We start from the raw sequence: 22,797 nt of genomic DNA, 5'->3' as shown, positions 1-22,797 counted from the left end.
TCACTCATACGGCAACCACGGAGGACACACCATGGTCAGCAGGTCCACCCTGACTGGAGGATCACTAAGACAGAAGATGATGCAAAGAATTTCTATTTGCTGTATATATTCTCCAGTGTACTATTAAGGAGCTGCTTCTTCTCAGCCCAGGGCAGTGAATGTGTTAGGTGGAGAAAGAAGATAGAAAAGTCTCTCACCTAGCCACAGACTTAATTCACTCTTCTTTAATTCCTTCACTTGCTCTAGTGGACCATCTTGTCCATCCCACCCTCTCATCTTCCTCAGATTAATTCATTTGGCCTTCTTGTAAATGCTAAAATTACTGTACAAATGAACAATTAAGGGATTATCATCGTAGCAACTGAGGATAATGTGTCCAAGAGTCACACCTTCAGAGAAGTCCAACTTAACCAAGAGGAAACTGGACAGGAACTGTCTACTGATGATACCCAAAACTGAGTTTCAAAACTGAGGCTGATACACAGCATGGAAGACCACCTCTGCCCTAGCTCTTGCTGTACAACTGTGGACCATGGCATGAAGCAGTTTAGTGCCGTGACCAAAATCCAGAAGTTGGGTATCAAAGCACTGCACCTGAGGATCCAAACATGGGAACCAGGGGGTCTAAAAAAACCTCTTTACCACTTAACTTTCCATTGCTCAGTCCTGCCAAGAGAGAGGGCTTAATTAATGTTTCAAGCATAAGTGCAATTAATAGACTCTGTCCAAATGCATCCCAGATGCTGAAACACAATTAGTTTCATCTCAGCTTCTAGGAACAGGCTGTCTCCTCTTTGGCCCTGTGCAGCAGGTGAAACCTTGGGCTGCCCAGCTGATGGCTGGGCCCCAGCTAATTAAGTGAATTAGGCTGCTTCCATTCGCATTACAGACCCTTCAAAACAATGTCCTTTAAAGAGAGACCTTGAAGCTACTTTCAGTAAAACCTCCCCCATGTCTCTGTGCCTCAAATTCAACTGTACCAGCTTCTATTAGGTTGACAGCGCTATTACAGCCATGGTGCTCACTTCTGCTGACTAATTCTCCAGCTGCCCAGCCTGTGCATCCACAGCTCACACACAGTACTTGTCTTCTCATCAGGGATCCAGCGCTACCAGTTCCCTCAGCTTCCCAGGCCCTTTATGTGAAACTCCAGCAGCAGAGCTGAAAGCAGTGACGGCAGCAGCTGCTGCAAGCAGCCAGGTTATGCAGAGCACCACATTCCTCCTCTGGGAACGGGCAGCACGAATAAACCCAAAATCTGATTTTATTGCATCTTTCAAATTCTTAACAAGCCAACAAAAATTACTGCTGCCTTTTTTTTTTAGTTTGTATTATTATTATTTCCCATTTTTAAAGTGGCAAGGCTTTTAAAACCAATAGTTAAATTTTAGATGCTAGGATACTGTTGGATGTGTTTGGGGATGGTTAATCAGAGTCACTAAAGAAATTAATAATAATAATAATAATAATAATAATAATAATAATAATAATAATAATAATAATAATGACAATAACATGAATTCCCCAGCAGGATATGTAAGAGTGGGGGAGTGACTGTTGCTCTCTTCCCTGCCCAGAGTCAAGAGCAAAAGCACATCTATGAGTCTCTCTGCCCATGCTGGCACTGGGGCAGTCCCAGAAAGGCAGGGTGGCCCAGGACATGCAGAACAGGCTCTTTGGAAAGGGAGGACCATTCAAACCTAGGTCATTTGCAGGGCTTAGGGCTTGTCAGGTAAAAAGCAAAGCCTGTTTTTGAATCAGGCAGCTGCCCACAGCAGAGGAGTCTGGGAAGAGGTGTGAGAAGGACGGGATGCAAGACGGGATGCAGGGCAGCATGCAAAGCAGTGGTGGAGCGCATCCCAGCGGGAAGCACAGCCCCGCTCCAAAACATCAATGGAAGCTTTCCCGGCTCCAGCCTTCCTTCCCAGCACTGTGCCACACACATCTGTGTGGGGAGGGCTGTGTGGCAGAGAGCCAACTCAACAACTCAAGAGGTGCAATTATCATTAAAGCCAAGCAGGCTGGAGCAGGGGAGAGGAGATGCCTCCCTGCCAAATGAATAGGTTTAATGCTGCTCACATTCCTGCATTCCTCTGCTGAAGTGTAATGAATAAACCCTCACAAACTGCTAAAAATAAGGTGGTTTTGGTTAAGCTTTTCGAGTGTGTGTTTTGTAATCTTACACCTCTGCAGACAGAGAGCCCTGCTATGCTGGTAATCTAGGAGCTGAGGTTTTCCAGAGCCGGCTTGTGTAGCCAAGCAGAGACATCAGCACATGCCTATTTTATGGGAACAGCATCCCCATCACAAGCAGGGAGATGGGACAGAAAGCACTGGAGCCAGGCAGATCCCTTCCCAGGCAGGAGTGCAGCAGGGGTCCCTGACCAAAGCACACACACAGTGCCACTTCTGATGACAGAACAGGACAGGATAGCATAGCACTGGAAAGAATAGGATTAGAATGAAATTGAATGGAATAGAATAAAATAGAGTAAAATAGAATAGACCATTTCAGTTGGAAGGGACCTGCAACAACCACATAGTTAAAATGTCTGACTGCTTCAGTAGTGATCAACATTTAAAGAATATAATCAAAGGCATTGTCCAAATGCCTCTTAAACACGGGCAGGCTTAGAGCATTGACCACCTCTTCAGGAAGCCTGTTCCAGTGTCTGACCACTCTACTGGCAAAGAAATGATTCATGATGTCCAGTCTGAACCCTCCTTGATGCAGCTTTGGACCATTCGCACACATCCTGCTACTGGATCCCAGGGAAAGGAGCTCAGCACTGCCTTCTCCCCTTCCCCTCCTCAGGAAGCTGTTAGAGAGCAATGAAGTCACCTCTCAACCTCCTCCAAACCAGACAAGTCCAGAGCCCTCAGACACTCCTCACACGACATGACTTTCAGCAATTCCACCAACTTTGCTGCCCTCCTTGGGATGCATTCAAGGACCTTCACAATCTTTTTAACTGGTGGGACCTAGAATTGCACACAGAGCCCCAGGTGAAGCCACACCAACACTGGCCAGAGTGTGATAATCACCTCTTTTGCCCATCTGGTTTTGCCCATCTGTGTTTGATGCACCCAAGAATGATGTTACATGCAAAGCTTTTCTCTGTCTGCACTGGTTTATCTGTAGAGGATCCTGTCTGGGTCTGGAAGCAATAATATTACTTATTCATGATTCTACTGAAAAAAGTAGTGGCTCCTTAGCCAAAGGTCAAAATCCATATGTCCCTCTGCTTGGCCTTGGCTTCTCCAACCTGCCTCTGTCAGCACTACCTCTCATCTCTCCCTTCCTGCCTCTTCATCATCCTCCAGTTCAGTTCAGATTTCCCTCTCCATGGGGCCTATGGTTCAACCCATGCTCCCATCCTTCTCCACCTCCCTTTCACCTCCACCAGAAATTTGTATTGTTATGATGGTCTGTGCCCTCCTCCATACAGACTCTCTTCTCTACTCCAGACTGGTCTCCTTTATGTTTGAAATTAAATCTCAGGACATCTTTTGAATGCTCTTTCATCCAGCATCCAAATCTGCCATTGTCCTTGAAGCTCTTGCTTCCTCACATCACAGCCAACACCCACCCTTCCTGAGACCAAACTTCTGACCAGCAAGAGTACTACCACATGGGTCATGGCTTCTATCCCACCTCATCTCCTCAAGGATAGCCCCTTTCCCTACCTAATCACACAAGAGCTCTGTAACTCTCAATGCTTACCCCATGCCCTACAGTACCCACTGTCTGCTGCTGACTCTTATAATGTTGACTATTACTTAGGAACTTGTTCTCCTGGACCAGTCAATGGAAAATGCCTTTGATACTGAATGACATTTTTTCCCTTCCTGCCCCTTGTCTGGTAGAAATTAATCTCAAAATGTCTGCCAAACTACCTCAGTGACTTCATCAAAACTCTCCTTTGTGTGACATTTACAAGAAAACTCAATAACTGTGAGGCTGCTGGTGTTCTGAGACATGTCTGTCAAGATGATCAATAGTGTCCTGGCATTTTTATGTTACTCTCCCATATGCAAGTACCAATCACAACCTCCTGTCATCAATGCAGACCATGAGCTCCCTGGGGGATGGACAGCCTTTGATTCAACATTTGTACTAAGGACAATAGACTCAGGGCCACACTTAGTGCTCCTACTGTCACAGTGGGGAAAATAACACTTTTAAAGACCCATCAAGGTCAAGAGATACCTGCTTGCACTAGGTATGATCCCCAGGCTAACAGCAGACAACATGACCAAGAAGTCCACTTGCATAATGTTGTCAGGAAGGCACAAACTACCTGAGGACAGTTCACAGTGCACCAAGACTCAGGTGTCCTGTTGTTGCATCTACTTAGAACAACCTTGGGACTGGACATCTACTCCATCTATTCTGGGCAACCTGTTCCACCATTTCACCACACACATCACAAAAAATTGTCTTCCTTTTATTTAGTCTGAATTTACCTTCTTTAGTTTAAAGCCATTACCCTTTATCATTACAGACCCTGCTAAAAAGTCTGTCCCCATCTTTCTCATAAGCTCCCTTTAAGTACTGAAAGGCCACAAAGAGGTTTCCCAGGAGCCTTCTCTTCTCTATGCTGAACAACCCCAGTTCTCTCAGCCTGTCCTCGTCAGGGTCACTTTGAGACTGGATGAGCTGGTGTGGATCCCTGAATCTTTGTCATCCCTCCACGTTTGTCATCTAAAGGTGACTGACACCAAGCATCCTTTGGCCCCAGGAGCAGGAGCAGCCTTGAGCAAAACCTCAGAGTGTTCTGGTCGAAATTCTGCCAGTAGCTCCAACCTCCACATGTGCACTGGCATCTCTGCTATCCCACCAAGGAGATGCCCAACTGGCCAGGAAGACAACCTGTGAATATCACATTTCACACCCTGGCCAGCTCTGACACAGAGCTTCTACCAAACTGAAAGACACAGGGGGAAAAAAGCGAACCCCACATGGAGGTGACTTCCCTTCCACTGCCCAGGAGAGACTTGCAAGGCAAGTTCTTCCAGCAGGCTCCAGGGCTGGCTATGCCATGGGCAGGGCTGAGCCTGCCCTGCTGAGCCACCAGTGCCAGCAGCCCCAAGCAGGACCCAGCAGCCCCAAGCAGGACCCACTGACTGATGAGAATCCAGCAGCCACATGAGACCTGTGCTCTGCAGCCCAGAACAGAGATGCACACACAGCAGGGATGGGTTTGCTCTCATCCATTAGATGAACTTGACCTGAACTAATGCTGCAGTGACAGAAACCAGATGTAAACCACAGGCTTTACAGACTTCAGACACACAGGGAGAGCTCCCCTACCTCCAGTGCTTCTCACTGGGGCTGGGCTGCATCTCTGCAGATTTGGGATTGATTCACCCCATACAGAGGGACACCACAGCATCTGCACTGTGCAGCACAGGCCCTACCTCCCCTGCTGGGAAGCACTTCCCATGCTCACATCAGACATTTTGCACATGTGAACATGAAAAAGTTTCTTGGGCAAGAGCTTGTGCCTGCCACCTTGCAATCACCTGTGCTGCAGGTCAGCAGCAGCACTTTTGATCAGGGTTTCTCCAAGGACTGCAAGGCTGAAAACACTGTTCTCTGAGAAACAGGCACAACTCTGCTTGGTTGAGCACAAAAAATTCCTTTGTTTTTATTAATGTTACAATTTCACATCACAGGCATTTTCAGGCTCCCTGGGATTATTTTGTATATCCAGTGCTACACAGTTCACAGGCACAGCCAAGGGCAAGAAGGTCTCTCCAAGGCTCTGATGAGTAGGGATTTCACATGACCCAAGTGGGATGTGTCCACCCAGACATGTGCAGACAGACCTGGGCTTGCTCTGCTTGTGCCTAAAGCTGACTGGGACTCAATCCAGCGTAAGACAAAAGCCACAGAGCCACATTAGTACAGCACTCTGCCCAAGCTCATATGACCAAAGTGGGTGCCCTGGGCAAACACCAACAAGACCTTTGATTTTGCTGTCCACAACAGTTATATGAGAATAGAAGGGTTATAAATCACCAACAGCACAGAAAATTCTTAATAACCGTAACTGGTAACTATTAGAAAGAACAGACTCAAGTGAACAAGTGTGCTACTCTACCCTGGTTGAATGATGGATTTCAAGCCATCTGGTCCTTGGGGAACAATGTTCCATATTGTATGGGTCTGTGGAAAGTAACATAAAAAATGCAACTCTATTGTCAGAAGGCTTCAATTTATCTGAAAGGATCCTACATCTTCATTAAAACAAAAAACAAAACAAACAAAAAACCCAACAACACATTTAGAAACTCACAAGGTGAGAAAGGCTTGGAAAACCAGTTAGAGGGTACATAATGAAAGGAAATCCACCCTTGAGTGGAAAGAGCTGTTAAAAACCCAATCACCCAAACCCCTGACAACATCAGGGACCTCACTGGTATGGTTTGTGGGGAACAGTTTATTCAACAAAAATGGAAGTGTTCAGAAGGAAGAAAGTGAATTGAAATTTAGCCAACAGAAAGATAAATGTGAATGCACAAAGAAATGCTTTAATATCCTGAATGATCATTAAAAGCTACAGGTGGGAAAACAACCATTTCCTGCACCACCAGTGTCCTCATGTACAAATGGCACCTGGAAGCACCCTATAACCCATCCAAGCAGCCACCAGGCTCAGTCACTGTTTAGCTTGAATGCACCAGTGAACACGAGAACAAAGCTATTTCTACATATGCAAGAATGACAAGACAACACTACACTGAAATGAAAGGAGCTGATGGTCTACCAAGCTCTCCCCTTCTATTGAAATAAAATGTTACCCTATGCCATGATTACCTGCAGAGAACTTGGGTTACTTTCAAGACAGTTTAGAGGGGAAAAAAATCAATGACACTCTATCTATACCTCAGCACTTTTGGGACTCTCAGAGCAGTTGGAGAGAGGAAAAAACCTATTTGGAGAGAGGGAAAAAACCACACAAAACCTTTTCATCTCTCTAAGTGATGTGGATGCAGCCTTGATGGGTGAGGTGGACTGGGTTGAAACCTTCACAATGTGTGCAAGTCCAAGTAACCTTTCCTCACTTCCTAAAGCCACTGCTGGCCCTGGTGCTCACCAAACCTCTCCAGCTGCTGATCCCCTCCACTGACCAGCAGAAAGCTCACCCAGTACAGATGCACACTGAATTTCTACCAGCACAGTGAGCTGTGGGTGGATCGGTGCTGGGGCAAGCACAAGGGCTGAGGAGAGCTGGAGAAAAGAGCAGCGCCATCCCTATGGTGGCAGGAATGGTGACAGCCCAGCTGAGCACACAGCCAACAGCAGAAGGGAGAAGTGGACAAGGAAGAGGAGGAAGAAAAGACGATGGTAACAAATAAAACACTTGTTTTGGGGAAACTGCCTCTAATTAAAACCCCAAAGCAAACACAAACTTGGCAGCTGGAGAGAACAGTGCTGGGTTCTGTTTTGGATTTTCTTGGCATTTATCAGCTTGGTCAGCAGGACACTTGTTAAGCAGCTCATCCTAAGGGAAACTCCTGTGATTTTCTTGAAAATTCCAAGCTGCTTCAAACAAACAAAAATTTTACTCAAGTATTGCCCGTACCCAGGCTTTCCTGACAAGGTAAACACATTAATTTTATCTCTGAACAAATATTTTGCCACTTCCTACCTCTGTGTGAAGAAACCAACTAAGGGAAAAGAGGACACCTGCTTAGTCCAGGAGAGAGAATCCGGATATGTGTTGAAAAGCGCACAAAACACTCAGGTGGCAAAGAAAAGTAAGTGAACAGACAGGAAAGTTGCTCTTGGCCCAGGGACTGGATATGGCACTGTGAAGTTGTGGTTTCTCCTGGAGGTACCTGCAGCTGGTAACTCCTGCCTTGCAACCTGTCTGTGCCCAATGCTGGGCTTTCTCTTTACCCTTTTTGAAGTGATTTGCCAGAAAAGGCTCTGACAGATTTGAGCTGTGGCTCCAACACTGCTCTGTCAAACTACATTAGGGATGCTGCCTCCTGATTCATATCCAAAAGAGGTTCCACCTGTGCAAGGTGATGCTTAGGTTTCAGAGGACTCTTCTGGCTGTCTCCATGCAGGGTGGGAAACACACCTCATAAAGCAGGATTGCACTGAGAGGGGTATTGCTGGGTGAGAGCAGGTATTTATCACCATTGCTATCCCTGTTCCTCAGAATATCACTGAGGGAAGTCAGCATGGTAGAACAAGGCTGATGTGTTGCTCAGAAGCCCATGATGCTCCAACCCAGATGTGTCAGCTGCAGTGCTGGGAAATGGAAAGCAATCTAGGAGGAGAGGCGAGAACTTGCACAGAGGAGAGGAACAGCAAGAGGGAAATTTGGACCTATTGCCAGTTTCCAAAGGAGAGGGTTCAGTCACGTGAAGTACATGTTTTTCCTGCAGAGCTTCACCAAACTCCCAGCCTCTGGTGCTGGTGTCCCCAAGGAGCTTCCACTTCAATGCTCAGCACGGCAGTGCCCTGACAAGCAGCAATACTTTGGGGCTCACGTGTCTGCCCCCAAGTCCCTGCACCCATCATCAAGTAGAGTCTGCTGGACATCCCACTGCAAAAGTATCAAAGTGACGTATGTGCCATAAAAATAGCTGAAATTTGTATTCCTACCCCTTTAATCAGCTTTTAATTGCCAAGGTAAGACAGTACAGATGCTCAACAGGAGTCATGCTTGAATGCACCAGAGGTGTGAGAGGCTTTTTTGTGGAAATCTTCCTTTTTTTTCAACAAATATCTTTGAAATCAAAAGCAGCCTGTAGGAAGACTTGGGAAAACCCGAAATAACAGCAGTGATCCAACCTGCATGCACTGCTCACCACAGCAAAGGCAAAAGCACTAAAACTCAGTGAAGTTAGCAGCACACCTTGGAGGTTTGTAAGCAAACAAAAAGTTAAAGAAGCACGAAGCAGAAAGACTCAAAATTATCAAAAGAGACAGGCAGGAAACAGAAGGAGAAATGGAGGGAAGGTACATCTTCCCTGATTGTACCAGCTTTTTGTATGGAGCCATGGGTACCATTTCAGTAACTTCCTTCAAACAACAGCCCTATTTCATTAAGATATCCAAGCACACTGGCACAGACCTGCCACCACTAAAACTTTTTATAAATCCCTGTTTTACCACACTAAATACCAGAAGTTTATGGGCAAACCTCCTGGCAGGCTCCTGCCCAGACAGCAGCAGACTCAGCACTATGTCCAGGGAGCTCTGGCAGATGCTCCAGCTGTGGGTCACTATCCTGATTTCAGACTCTTGGAAAGACATCAGCTGGTGTAAATGGAGTGTTGTAAAAAAAGCTGAGCTCATCCAGGGAAGATGAAGCCCTTTTCAGTCTGGGAAGTCTCCCACTACATATTTTTAAATCACAGTCATGCATGGGGAGGAACCCGTACGCTCCGTGGCTGAGCATCGTGGGGAATGAGCAAGAGCCCCAGCAGCCTTACACAGCACCAGGTTATGTTTTTAACTAAAATGGTAAAAACAGAGGTGAGGGCGAGGGTGGATTCACTACAAACTGGGGTATTAACCAGCCAGAAAGAAGGTGCACTGTAGCTGCCTCCTCCACACCATGCAGTACCCCATTATCATGCCAAACTCACACAGTTGGATTAATGATGAGCTCCCTGTGGAGGTCAGCGAAGGAGGAGGTGCTTCAGGCACCTGCAGCCTGTGGTGCATCCCAAGGTGAGGCAGCTGTGCCCCTGCAGCCCATGGAGGACCACAGGGGAGCAGAGATCCACCTGCAGCCTGTGGAGAAGACCCACACCAGTGCTGGTAATCTCCTGCTACTCCTCTCAACAACTTTATTCACCAACTGCAAGAAAAGCTCCAGAGGAATTGTCAGCACTGATTCAGAGGCCTATGAGGTATTTCCACATGATTTTATTTTTTACTGGCTGCATATTTCTGGCTAAAGTCAACAAATCCAGTCATTGCTGTTACACATTGTCCTCAGTCTGACATTTATTTTTGCTCATGGTAAAAGAAACTGCAGTTCTTTCCAATTAACTCCACAGAAATGCCTATTTCTCAGACAGGAGTCTCAAAGTTGGCTTGAACTAATCAGCAAATTGGTTTAAAACAATTAGGTTTTGAGGATGACCATCTTCTAGCATCCAAAATGCAATTCTGAGGGGTTTATTTGCTTCAAATGTTATTTTTTCTCTTACCATCCCTATCAGGTTAATCCCAGACAGGACAAAAACGTCATCAAACCCTGCCAGCCCATCGTGGTATAACCCAAAATAGCACAATTTGTTTCCACATCGGGTTTCTCTACTGAAGCAACATATCCTGTTGCAGTCTTGGCTCTCTACATGCCTTGTGATTCAATTTTGAGAGGAAGCAGTTCACAAAGAAGCTGCATGAGTTACTGTGAACCCCAGGAGCACATCCTGCAAAAGGCAGTAGAGAGGACCCTAAAGGTGACTGCACAGGTCAATGCCTTGCCATAGAAATACAGAATCATGAACTGTGCTGAGCTGAGGGAACCCACAGACATCACCACGTCCAACTCCTGTCCTGCACAGGACAACTCCAGGAGTCCCACCATGTGCCTGAGACCATTGTCCAAACACTTCCTGAACTCTGGTAGGCTTGGTGCTGTGACCACATCCTGGGGGAGCCTATTCCAGTGCCAAAACACCCTCTGTGTGAAGAACTTTTTCCTAATAACCAACCTATACCCCTCCTGCCCTGACTCAGCTTTGTGCCATTCTCTCAAGTCCTGTCACTGCTCACCAGAGAGAAGAGATCAGTGCCTGCCCCTCTGCTTCCTCAGACTCGCAGCAGGCTTGGCCAGCTGGCCAGGCACAGCTGCTTGCTGGTGGTCCAGTACAGGATAACTCAGCCCTTAAAACAAGATGAATGAGTTTCAGCAAGTAAGCACAGACTCCCTGACAGAGGGACACAAAAATGCCTAAGAAAGACTTACAGCACATAAAGAAAGCCAAGGCTGTCAAGCCAAAGAGTTGCACAGTGCCCTTTCATACACCATTCCCCCAAGTCTGACAACAGAAGAACATGAGGCTGCAGCTGGGCTTTCATGGGAGCACAGTGCTTGTGCTGATGGTTTCGAGTTGGCTCAGGGTCAGTGCAGCTTCTCAGTGGGAAAACAGCCCTGGAGGACTCAACACAAAGCACAGTGACTCTCTTCTCCTTTCCCTTTGTCAAAGCATCACTTGAAGCAAAAGTCTGAAAATGTGTTACCTGGGAAAGCAAAGCACACGGTGACATTTACAAGTGAGCTTGAGCTCACTCATTTGTATTTCAAAGGCCAGGTTGACACAAGATATTTCTCTTGTTCTAGTTTTGGCTGTGAAGGGAATAATACACAATTTTGAGTACTACTGCCACTGTGTCAGCTTTCCTGCAGACTCAGATACACCAACATTCAGCCTGCTTTGCTTGGAGAACATAAGGACCAATCTTGGAAAATCCTCCTTTGGCTGACATAAAGAAAACCCATTTAGGAGGCTTGCTCATGTCCATACAGTCACCAATCCATCCTCAACTTCCTAAGGCTCAAGTGAATGAAGCTAATCGTGTTGAGTGTCTCCCCTCCTTCAGTAACTTCACAACACTATGAAAGTTTTCCATCTTCAGAGTTCTAGCTGACTGATGGTGTCACATTTAGTGACAAAACAGGCTCAACAGTTTAACACCTTTCTGGCCTCTATCACACTGTAAGACGTCCTCCTTTGTAGGAAAGGATCAGTATTTCTGATACCACCACCAGTAGCAACTCCATCAGCACTAATCAGGCATAGCCATTTGGTGAGAAGCCACAGCACTCCCTGGACCAAAAGCTGTCTCTTCAGCCCAGAAATCTGGTGTAATACTGAGTAGAAATCCAGTTTACAGCATTCCCTGTCATGCCAGACCCATCGAGACCCTTGCTGGAGGTGGCAATGTCCTGTTCTGGTGTAACACCTGCCTCAGCTGACAACCTTGAAACTGGCAGCCAAGGTGCACAGTGCGCTCACCTGCAATAACTTCAGCCTCACATCCTCCTCCTAATAAACACCCAACTGTCTCAAAGGAACAACCCATCCTCCCACTTTTCACCTCACATATTTTATGCCTCTGTTTTCAGGTCATCAGTCCAGGAACTCCAGAGCTTCTTGGAAACCTTTACCTGCCTACAACAAATATGTAAAACTGACAAAGCCACAATGAAACAGGTCTCCATCCTCTTGGTAGATACCATCGTGACAATGTGGAGGCCTTAAAGAGATGCCATCATATAACAAAGATCATGAATGTCCAAGCAATAGAGATCACCCTCTTCTAAGCAGGACCAAAAGACATGAATATTAAGTGGTCATGTTGCTCCACTGGTTCCCTCAAGTCAGAGTTGACCACAAAGTTTCACTCTTCTTCCATGACTGGATGCCACAGTTAACTCCAGCTCCTTTCCTGTCCCCAAACATATTGGCACTGTCACAGTCCTTCTAACCCAGTTTTTGGGTCCATGCATGTGACCCAAGCATGCACACTAGGAAAGCAAAATAGCAAAGTAAGGTAGGTGTTCAAGAAAATACGTGGGAATCAATTTGCCCAATTAATGATTTTCCTATCTGAATCAGAATTTTCCTTGCAAGTTTGCCATCCAGTGCAGTTTCTCACACTGATCTTCACCCACACACATGTTCCACATCTGCCCTGGCTGCTGTCTCCAGCTTTCATCCACACCTGTGATACTCTAGTCATGGTCCAATATGTCTCCCCCTCTATTCCAGGGCAGTTTTATTCCCATTTTTAAAGCCATTTTGTCCATATACAATTAACCACATTTGTGGACCCGTACTCATGTGCACACACAGCTCATGAGCGTGTGTAACTCAGGGATCTGGAGACTTCCACCCAGCAGCTCCAAAGCCCCCACATCCCTCACCTGCAGTCACCTGCAATGGTGCTCCATAGTTTGTGTCTTCCCATGCCTGGCTGGAGCAATGGCCTTGCTTGGGAATGAAGGGAAGCAAAACAGCGAGACCTGGCAATGGACTGGTTGGATACAGCATATCCAAGCCAAGATCCCACCGCAAAAGTGAGAGTTATTTCCTTGTGACAGCACAGACAAGACAAGCTTTATATAAATCACATACAGTAAAGCATACTCACACAGAGCTATACGTAAGATATATATACAGTACACACCAAAAAAACACCAAGGAGTGTGGATGCCAAAGAAGGGGTAAAATTAGCATGTTAGAGAAGTGGCACAATCTTAAAAGAGAATGGAAAAAAGGCCTATTTTGAACAGTAATGAATACATTTCAAAAATATTGGATATTCTTGGCTTGGAGCCCTACATACCACAACATACGACAATCACATCAGATTGAAGAATGAGAAAAATCAGCCAGAAGGTCCATGGGAGATATCCCAAGAAAAACAAGGATTGCATGTGGTAGGGCGCTGCAGCAAATTATTTCCTTGGCATCACAGAGTGCACCAGTGTTCTGTCTAGTCCAGCCTGCTGCTGAAACACAACTTTCTGAGAGTCACACAGCCCTTACATGGCAAAAATTAGCAAAACCTCAGAAATAATTTATTTAAATCTATTCCTTGAAGGTTAGTCCAACATTAACGAGACAAAAAGCAAAGTTGGCAGGGAATACCAGGATGCCATTTAACCCAGAGAAAGCTGAAATGTCAATAATGTAAATTGGAACCAAATAATACTGTTGGTTAGCTCAATGACTTCATAACAATCAAGTTAAGGAGGAAAAAGGAGATGGAAAATAAATGAAAATGGGCTGGACAGTTTTTACCACAATTGGATAATGTGTCCAAGGGCATTGAAGGGGTCAGGAGCATCCTAAGGTTAGGAATCAACCCTGGGAAGACTTAACAGATCCTCTAGAATGGAAAAACTAATCATTGCAATGTAGTACTTATCTGTAATAAAGCCTACTATAATATTCAACAAGAACTAATTAAATTAAAATAAAGGCACTACATATATTGATCAATAATAAGTGCAAAATGCATTCAGAATCACAGCACTCAAAAATCAAGACCTACTACCAAGATGGGGGCAAGTACGGTGATTTGAAGACGCATCCATTCTGCTCCACACTTTACGGACATCAGGACTTCAATGCAACACCTTGGGTAAAATACCCCGCCAGCACTTTCTGAGGAGAAATATGTGCCCAAGACACCAACACAGCTCTGAGCATCATTTGCCCAGCTCAACTTACAGCAAAAAGTTTTCCTAACTTTCCCATCCTTTTTGACGCCGTTTTACTGCATTATTTGATTATAGGCATGAGGGATGAATTGCAGGCAGAGAGTAACTCAATCCCTCTCTCCCTGGAGGAGTCCTACTGGGAGCTTGAAGTGAGGTGCTGACCTTGGTTACTTTACTCTGGTTTTTTTCTCCTGCAAGCAACCACAAGAGAAACCTCAAGCAAAATTGTCCGAAACTCTCCTGGAGATTTGGAATTCAGTCCAACATGGGTGCTATTTGAACTTCATGAAATCAACATCTTAAATAAAAAGGTTTGCGGTGGTGTGCAGCTGTAAAATTGATTTCAAAGCCTTAACACGCCAGCTCATCAAGAGAAATACAAGCACATTCATTAACTCTCAGCATGCTGGCAGTTTTAAAGATGCTACCCATGGCCAAGATGTTGCTATAGCCAGGAAATAGCTCCAAGTTTTATATTTATTCTCTGTTTCAGGGAAACAAAGACTTAATACTAAACTCATTTTACACACAAGCAACAGAAACATCAAGAAACTACAAGGTGGGACTGCTCTCTCCCTAATTTTAGCTGTCTGGAAATTGGGCATCTAACATAAGTCAAATGTTCAGAAAACTTCCATGATCCATAGAGGATCCTGGTCCAAAGCATTACGTGTTCCCACTCTTCACACAGAATTTAGTGGTGTTTACACTGAAACACCTTTTTTTTTTTACTTCACACCCAACCTAACCTGACTCCAAACCACAGCCATTCAAGAGTCATAAAGTCCACCAAACAGCAGATGAGACTGGCACAGTAATGCTGGTAAAAGGTGTCCAAGTGGGTCAGCTTTTTGGATGACCAGTCACACTTTTGGACATTTCTAGTCCAGCTGTCTGACCTGCCCATGGTCACTTGGGAAGTATGCTGCAGGGCATTTCACGCTCAGGCTTGAGCTCTTCCCCCTTTTGGAAAATGAAACTGCTTTTATAGCCTTTATCTGTGCTCTCAGAAAACACCCAAAAATTGATCCCAAGAAGTATCAAGCTTTTTGGGGGGCTTTTTTTTTTAGCACAACTCTTGAAGTAATAGGAAAATTCAATTTGACAAGACAATCCATCTTCCTCTATCATCATGACATCTCTTCATGGATAACCTACATGGCATGAGATTTGCCAGCAAACAAGCACAAGGAATGCCCTTTCTGCTACTTCCCACCTGGCTCTGCTCAACTGCCCAGCAGCCCTGCCCACACCAGTGTCACCATCACAGCAGAGCACGTGGAAAGGGCTGCAGCCTCAAATGTTTATCCAAAACACCATGGCATTGGGAATAACATAAAAGAGTCAGAACCATTCAATTCATGCTCTTTGGGACTATGCCCAGCTAGGAAATCTTCCCAGGAAAAGATCATTTGTAAAGCATTATCTATACAGTAAGGTTTAATGAGTTAATCCCTATCACAATGTATAGCTGATGCCTTCCCACAGAAGAATGCAATCCAGCAAGGACATATTCCTGGCGTGTCACTACACACTCTCAATTAGAATGAACATCAGCTTTCCCTGTCATGACCATGTGGAAAGACAAGATGGAAAACCACCACCCATCTCATCCCAAGTCAGCAGCTCCCAGTTTGTCTGCTTGGTGCAATAAGGGCAACCCTTTCCTCCTCAGATGAGCTCCCTTTATGGCTGTTAGAGACCTCTCAGGTCCTCTTTTTGGGAGGAATCCAAATTCAGGCAAACAGACAAACAAAAGAGAAAAGGAAAAAAAAAGGAAACGTAACACATGCAGCCATTTGGCGGCTTGCATCCTGTTTCCTGCCCAATTTTTAATCTCCCTTTCCACAGGGGTATATCAGCATTATGTACCCAGCAGCCCCATCAGTGTGGACCCCTCAAGCCTCTAGGCTCCAGCTCCCATGCCAGCTTCCCTAATGTGGCACTGCTTTGGTTGGAAGTCGCACTGGGGCGGGCAGTGATGACTCAGGGCTACAGCTCAGAAGCATTACCCCTGGGGCACTGAGATGTTAGCAGAATACACCCCAGTTTTCATAACTAACCCTTCTTGACCTCAGCCCCCTTTACTCCATATTGGTTTTCAATACATATTTATAATTCAGAAAATGAACACAGTTTTCTTCAAATGGGTCAAATTTATTAAGGAAAAGCATCCACACAAGGGCAACATCTCCCCAAAGGAGCCATCTCTGCAGGACATGCTGCAGGTCAGACATTCAAGATAAAAATACAGACAATACAAACCACCTCTGAGAGCAGTTTTTTCATGCATGTGAGTAAATCACCCATAGACACCGTTAACTTATGTGAGTAAACCACCCATAGACACTGTTAACTTTAGGAGGAAACACCAGAACCAAACAAACCACTGATGCAGAACCTAAAAAAAAAAGACCAGAAAACACCTGGTTCAACTAAATATATGCAGTCTGCAACTGGATGCCCTCCATGAACACACAGAATGGGTAAGGCTGGAAGGGGCCACACACACCATGCAGCCTGCAAAGGAGACTGCACAGATCCACGGTGATGCCGTGCTCTCTCCAGACACAGACGTGTCACCACTGAACGTGGCAAGCTGCCGGCTGGCCCAGACAACCCTGGGAGCTGCTGATGAAAAGCAGCTGGATCTTGAAGAGAAGTCTGCAAGGAGCTGAAGGGAGAGCAGACTGAACAATGTCACAACTTTTTCCCCCATATTTATAACAGTGGCTCTGTGAGAACAGAACACCTCAAAGCCTTTGTTCAAGCACCTGGGTGCAAGGATGGAGCATGCAGAGACCACAGGGCCCAGTCCGCTCCTCCTGTCCAAGCACCCCTGTACACACTCATTGCCCCGTGAAGCTTCTTTAAAGAAGCAAAAATGTGTGAAACAGGAGACAGCGCAAACAGATTTTTATCACCACATCCTGCACATATCAAGTGAAATCACAAAGAGGGAGGTGCAGTCCACAAAATAAATAAGCAATTAACCCTCACAGTGAAAGAGTCAATCTCTTGGCTTTGGGGGAGGGGAGGAGTGGTAAGTGGGGAAAAACTCATTAAAACCGGGAAGATTAGTGAAATTATCAACGAAATGAAGCAGGTCACCTGCAGGACAGGAGAGCACAGGTGAGAGGTGGGGAGAGACCAGCCATCTGCAGCTACAGCTGAGCTGAAACACCCAGCAGGGACACGTGCAGGTCCAAATCACAGCACAGAAATGAGCCTCGTTAAAGGTTCAGTTAGAGTAGGGTCTAAATGCAGGCTGGGTGGGTGTCAAAGCGGAGTAGGATGGGCAGAGAACAGCTGAGCACTGCTCCACCCTGCACTCAGCATCTCCAGGCTGGCCAGGGAGGGTCCTAAATCCACACCAGCTTCGAGCTAAGGCATTGTCCCCGCTTGAGCAGCCTCCCCTTGAGCTGCAGCAGCCGGCTGAATTCGTGCCTTGCTACTGCATCGAGGATGAGGCAAAGCACGGCCTGGCAGCCGGGCTCAAACCCCCAGGCTCATGAGGGGCCTGCTCGGGCAGAAGCTCGGCGGGCTCTGCTCTCGCCCTGCTCCTCACACTGCCTCCATCAAGGAGGTCTGAGCTGCAGTCACAGATCGTACTGGGATCCGCACGGACTTAGCTGGGCTACCGTGAAAGCCAGAGGAAGCTGGGAGCTCTCAACCTCCCCACCAAGACAGCAGAGCCACAGCCCACACTTTTCTCTCCGTAACCTGGCCTCTGGGCTTTGCTTTTTTCGCCTCTTTGCAAGGTCGTTATGTTTGACAAAGTTATCTTCTCCAGTTGGACCGAACTGCTTTTTCTCAGGGTTGATCAACTTGTGTCATGGAAATTACCCAGGGTGGAGGTAAACCAAGAAAAGGGGCATTCAGATGGTTCCTTTTATGTTTCACAGATCATTTGCATCCTTATTCTCTGCCTTTAGGGCAACTCTCAGTTGACTGAACACCTGCTTTTAGCTGCCGGGAAGCACAAAACAAACCTCCTTCTCCACCCACCCCCAATTCACACCCCTTCCGAGTACTTAACTGGTGTCACTGAGGCTTGCAAAACCCTCCTTATTTCAGGCAGGCTGCTCATTTCATGTTGGTCTAGATGGAGATGACAACATTCTCCTGCTTATCATGTCCCAGAATACCAAAGCATCCCAGCTCAAGGAAATCCCAAACTCAAAGAAAGCAGAGAAAGCATCGTGGCTTTGCACTCCATGAGCCCTGAATATCCTTGCTGATATCCACGGTGTCAGCCCAGCACAAAAATGCTTCAAAAAAATGGAGTGACAGAGAAAGAAAGCCAGATGGAGTGAACTTAATTGTGAAAAACCCAGAGAGACGTCCAGCAGCCAAGTAAAAATGAGGCTGTTCCTGGAATCTCTGATACTGCAGAAAGCATCCCTCCCTTCTTAGACACAGCCCTTGCATATCCCGTTAAATTGCTCATCCTTAATATCAATTCTCACAACTCCAAAGAATCAGTTTATCCTGGTCTCTGGATGGAGATTCATGGCACAGTTAAGAGCAAAGAGACCAGTGGCAGAAGCAAGCATCAAATACAAGGGCACCCTGAGTCCCTGCAACATCTTCTGGTCCCCAAGACACACAGACAGAAGGCAGGAGAGGTATGTGTCAGGCTCAGGCAAAGGGCAGTAACCACATCATTCCACTGTGACAGTTTCCCTTGCTATAAAAAGGAGAGATTTCTCTCTCCAGGGTGGCAATGAAAACACTCCAATTATCAGTAATACAGAAAAGCTAACAGTAAATTGCAGAGAAAACATTAAATAAATGAAGAATAACACAAACACATTTCCTTTGCCCACTTACAACTAAACAAGAGTGATGTACTACAGCAAATTCTATTTGTTCTTTGACTTAAAGGTGACAGTCTTGACAATGGACCATCATCAATCGCTATTTCTGAACAGACTGCCCTCAGAGAACAAACATTGAGAGCATCAGTAGAAGCATAAGCATACCAAAAATCTTCCAGAGCTACCTCTGCTTAACTACGACACCTTGTACATCGAAATTTCAGCCAGTGTCAATATTTATCCTCACTGCCATAGGGAGAGCCAGCACAGGCTGAGCACTCTGCAAACACAAGCAGAACACATCTCCATCTCCAAGAACTAGGAGGGGAAGAAGAGGGGGTGGCTGAGCAAAGTCAGGTGGATGTCTGTGCAGAATTTCCCCTGGCTGAGAGATGCAGGGATGTGCACAAAAGCTCTGGATGGGGATTCTAATCAACAGAGCTGACATGCAGGCCCCAGTTCTTCACAGAACCACACCTAGGAGATTCTGCACCTTAGCCAAGGTACCAGGATGTGGATGCTCCCTCTACAGGTGTCAGGTTCCCATGGGGAGATGGCAAGCATTGTTCCAAACCTTCCTGTGGCTGAAAAGCCACAAGCCACATCACTCAAAAAGCCAAAGAGCAGAGCAGCTCCAGGGCTGGTTCCCAGGAGGTTACAGTGCAGCCCAAGCAGCCTCACTAGGTCTTAGTGCAGTGGCTCTTGGGGCTGGAATAAACTCCTGAGGCTGGAATCTCTTGCTGATTCTCATTGGGGCTGCAACAGCCAGTGTGAGATGACCCAGTTGGACTGAAACCTCCTGAGCAATCATACCCTATCCTTCAGGAATGCATGTATGCTGCCAGTCAGGGTGTATAAATGCCGAGAGCAGGCTCAGACAAGTGGCTCGCAGATTTAAGCTGCGTCCAAACCTTGAAGAAAATTTAAGGGCAGCTTAGGAGAGGCCAAGCTTTCATGCAGTGGCTTTGGACACCCGAAGCCACAAGCAAGCACCCTGAACTCCAGCCCTCCTACACAGGGTACAGACATTACACAGGCCTTGCAGACCCTACAACCAAACAAGCTGCCCCAGCTGTGCTGACAGTGCAGAGAAACAGGTATTGTAGGGAATGATTCAATCCATTCAGATGCCTACAGCAGGTCAGGGTCAGACACTTCCAAAAAATACCCATTTCCCTCCAGCGACTGTAAAAGGAGGCTGGGGGGACTGGATCAGTAGCAGGTAATTCTATCAGAGTTCTCTAAACTTAGACAAGTAAAGTCCCCTACTGTGAAGCCCAAATACAGCCAGAAACAAGACCTGTGATGCACAAACCTCAACATATTCCAGATAGTCTCCAGCCCTTCTGATACTCCCAAGCACAACAGCAGTCTACAATCCTCCCATCAGGCCTGAAGAGGCAAATACAGCAAAACCTGTAACAAAAGGAAATCTGGAGGATCAGCAGGAGAGGTCTCACACAAAGGGTGCAGAGAAAACCCAGAGGGCTTCTATCTCCAGGCTTATGAGCGCTGAAAGATATCACCACTCACCTCATTTCCCAGGAAACCCTGGCAGGATCTGACCTCCCTTTGACACGCTCCTCCCTTCTCCTTTCTGCAGTCAATCCAGACCTGTATGACATTACAACAAAAGAAATGTCAGCAAGCTCAATCTTGTCCCCTCCCTCCAACCAAAAAACTTCAATTGCCTTAATTTTTCAACATAAGGCTGCAATGGAAACCAGTTATATATAAATTACAGCTTATATAAATAGCAGCTTATGTATACATTTAAATATTTATAATATTTTATATATTTAATACATATTACCTATTTAAATATATACATACATATATATGAATATATAAATTGGTGAAGGGATGGGGCCCCATGCAAGTGGCTGAACCATTCCTCTGCAGCCACCAAAGTTCAGGCATCAATGACGGAGCCCACAGCCTGTCCCATGCTGGACTACCACAACAACCCAGCAGTGTGGCATGTCAAGGTCCTCCCCAGATGTTCACTGCCAGCTCTAGAGCAATCCCTCAAACACTCCTAAGGAGTAATGGGAGAAAATACAGACAGGAGTGACAGGGAGCCTGGGCCAGAGCAGTGAGGAAAAGGAATGGAGGCAGCAGACTCCTGCACCATGACCCAGAGCATCTCAGTGTCATCACAGAGAGGACATGGGCTTTTCCTCATGGTGACCTCCAGACATCACAGCCCAAGGGTCACACAGGACAGCCAGGTGGACATCAGGCTGCTGTTCAGGTTCTCCGTGCTCTGCTGGGTGGTGGTTCTCATAGACTGTTTTCTCCCACCACACAGGTCCCCATCCTCTCCATCTCAGGCCACAGAGCCCTTGTTGACACAACTAATAATTCACACAGCCATATATCAAACAGCTTTCTGTCACACAGGCTGGCAATGTAAGTGTGAGGCAGAGGAGGGAAGGGGACCTTTATCACCATCAAAATCTCCTCATTGCTCAGCCTACTTAAATCCAGCCACATTTGCACTGCTAAATTTGGGAGAGTATGAGAAGCATTCCCTCGTAATGGGAGGTGGGGGAGGGACAAGGCGCTTCTGGCCTTCTTTAACTCCTGCCAAGTGCTCTGTAATTCAAAATCCATGTCAGGGAAGCCACTCCTGGCTGCACAGCAATGGCCTAGACCCAGCAAACCTGGAGATGAGTGCCTTAACTCCTTCCAGTCAGCATCTGAGCTTGCCTATATTAAGAAAATTATTGAGTCAGGCTTTAGGAAACAGCTCCCACTGAAATAGCAGGTATCCAGGAGGTATATGGAGGGAATTCTGGACACCACCACACATCAGCTCCAGACAGTGAGAGACCTGAAGACCCTGTTCTGAAGAGATGCAGTGCTCAGCCTGGTACCAGCTAGCAGCAATCCTCAACTTCAAACTCATTTAAGAAGCTGTGAATTACTGTTTTTGGCTACAAAACAGATGAACTACTCAGGAAAGACAGCATCAATACCTGCAGCAGGAAGGGATCACCATTCCAGAGAAGCATTACCCTGACCTGCAGCACAGGCACCTATAAACACTTACCATCAGGCTTTGCTTTTGAGATATAGGAACAATTAAACATCTCTCTCCCTGTTGCTGGCAGGTACAGGAAGGAAACAAAGGTTACAGTAACTTTTCTGGACCTGTTCTCCATAAACACCGTCAGCACCTGCACCCTTCTTCAGATGCCCAGAGAAATGTGCCCTGGAAACACAATCCATGGAACATCTGGGGGGCCAGATGTGCTGCTGCCCACGCCCAACAAATAAACATTTTAATTAATCCCAGAGGGTGCCAAGTCCGGTGGTGTACATGGTGAGCCAGAAATTTTCCTCAGCATTCACACTGAGACATTCGAGGGAGCTTTTGAGGAATCCAGGCATGAGCCTGGGCAAGCGGCCGGAGACATTTCCCAAGCAATTCACACACACAAAAAAACCCCAAACCCAAAAAAACCAACCTAGGCTTGTTTTCAGCAGAAGTGGGCATCAAACGTTCTGACATCAAGAAGGATGATTAAAGACAGCTGAGGTGCAGGAAAGATTGAAAGAACTAAATATGCCCAACCTGGCTAAGCAATGAGTAAGAGGAGACGTGATAAAAGACTCCAGGCATCTGAATGAAGGGAGTGGCGTGGCATTAAAGGACTGAATAAAATATCTTTCTGAGAAATGGATCCATCAACGATCTCTCAAGAGATAAGGTACAAGCCTCATTTTTTAGGCATTTATAAAACCAGTCGCCAGAACTG

At 46.2% G+C, this 22,797-nt stretch overlaps 1 long non-coding RNA gene across 11 annotated transcripts in view; it reads right to left on the bottom strand.

Moving 5' to 3' along the window:
* The window catches only part of LOC135285073 (uncharacterized), a 148,000-nt gene that overhangs the window by 68,485 nt on the left and 56,718 nt on the right, over positions 1-22,797 (bottom strand). For 10 of the 11 annotated variants that reach the window (XR_010350104.1, XR_010350087.1, XR_010350100.1 and 7 more), the window contains exons 3-4: positions 20,567-20,647; positions 20,349-20,449 (exon numbers count right to left, since the gene is read on the bottom strand). This is a non-coding gene — a long non-coding RNA (uncharacterized LOC135285073). The remainder of the gene's footprint in view (positions 1-20,348; positions 20,450-20,566; positions 20,648-22,797) is intronic. The other variant, XR_010350101.1, reaches the window with a different exon arrangement.

This window comes from Passer domesticus, chromosome 1 (assembly GCF_036417665.1).
Source record: "Passer domesticus isolate bPasDom1 chromosome 1, bPasDom1.hap1, whole genome shotgun sequence".
Classification (NCBI taxonomy): domain Eukaryota; kingdom Metazoa; phylum Chordata; class Aves; order Passeriformes; family Passeridae; genus Passer; species Passer domesticus.
The sequence above is the reverse complement of the archived record's forward strand: the minus strand, read 5'-3'. Positions and strand labels throughout refer to the sequence as shown.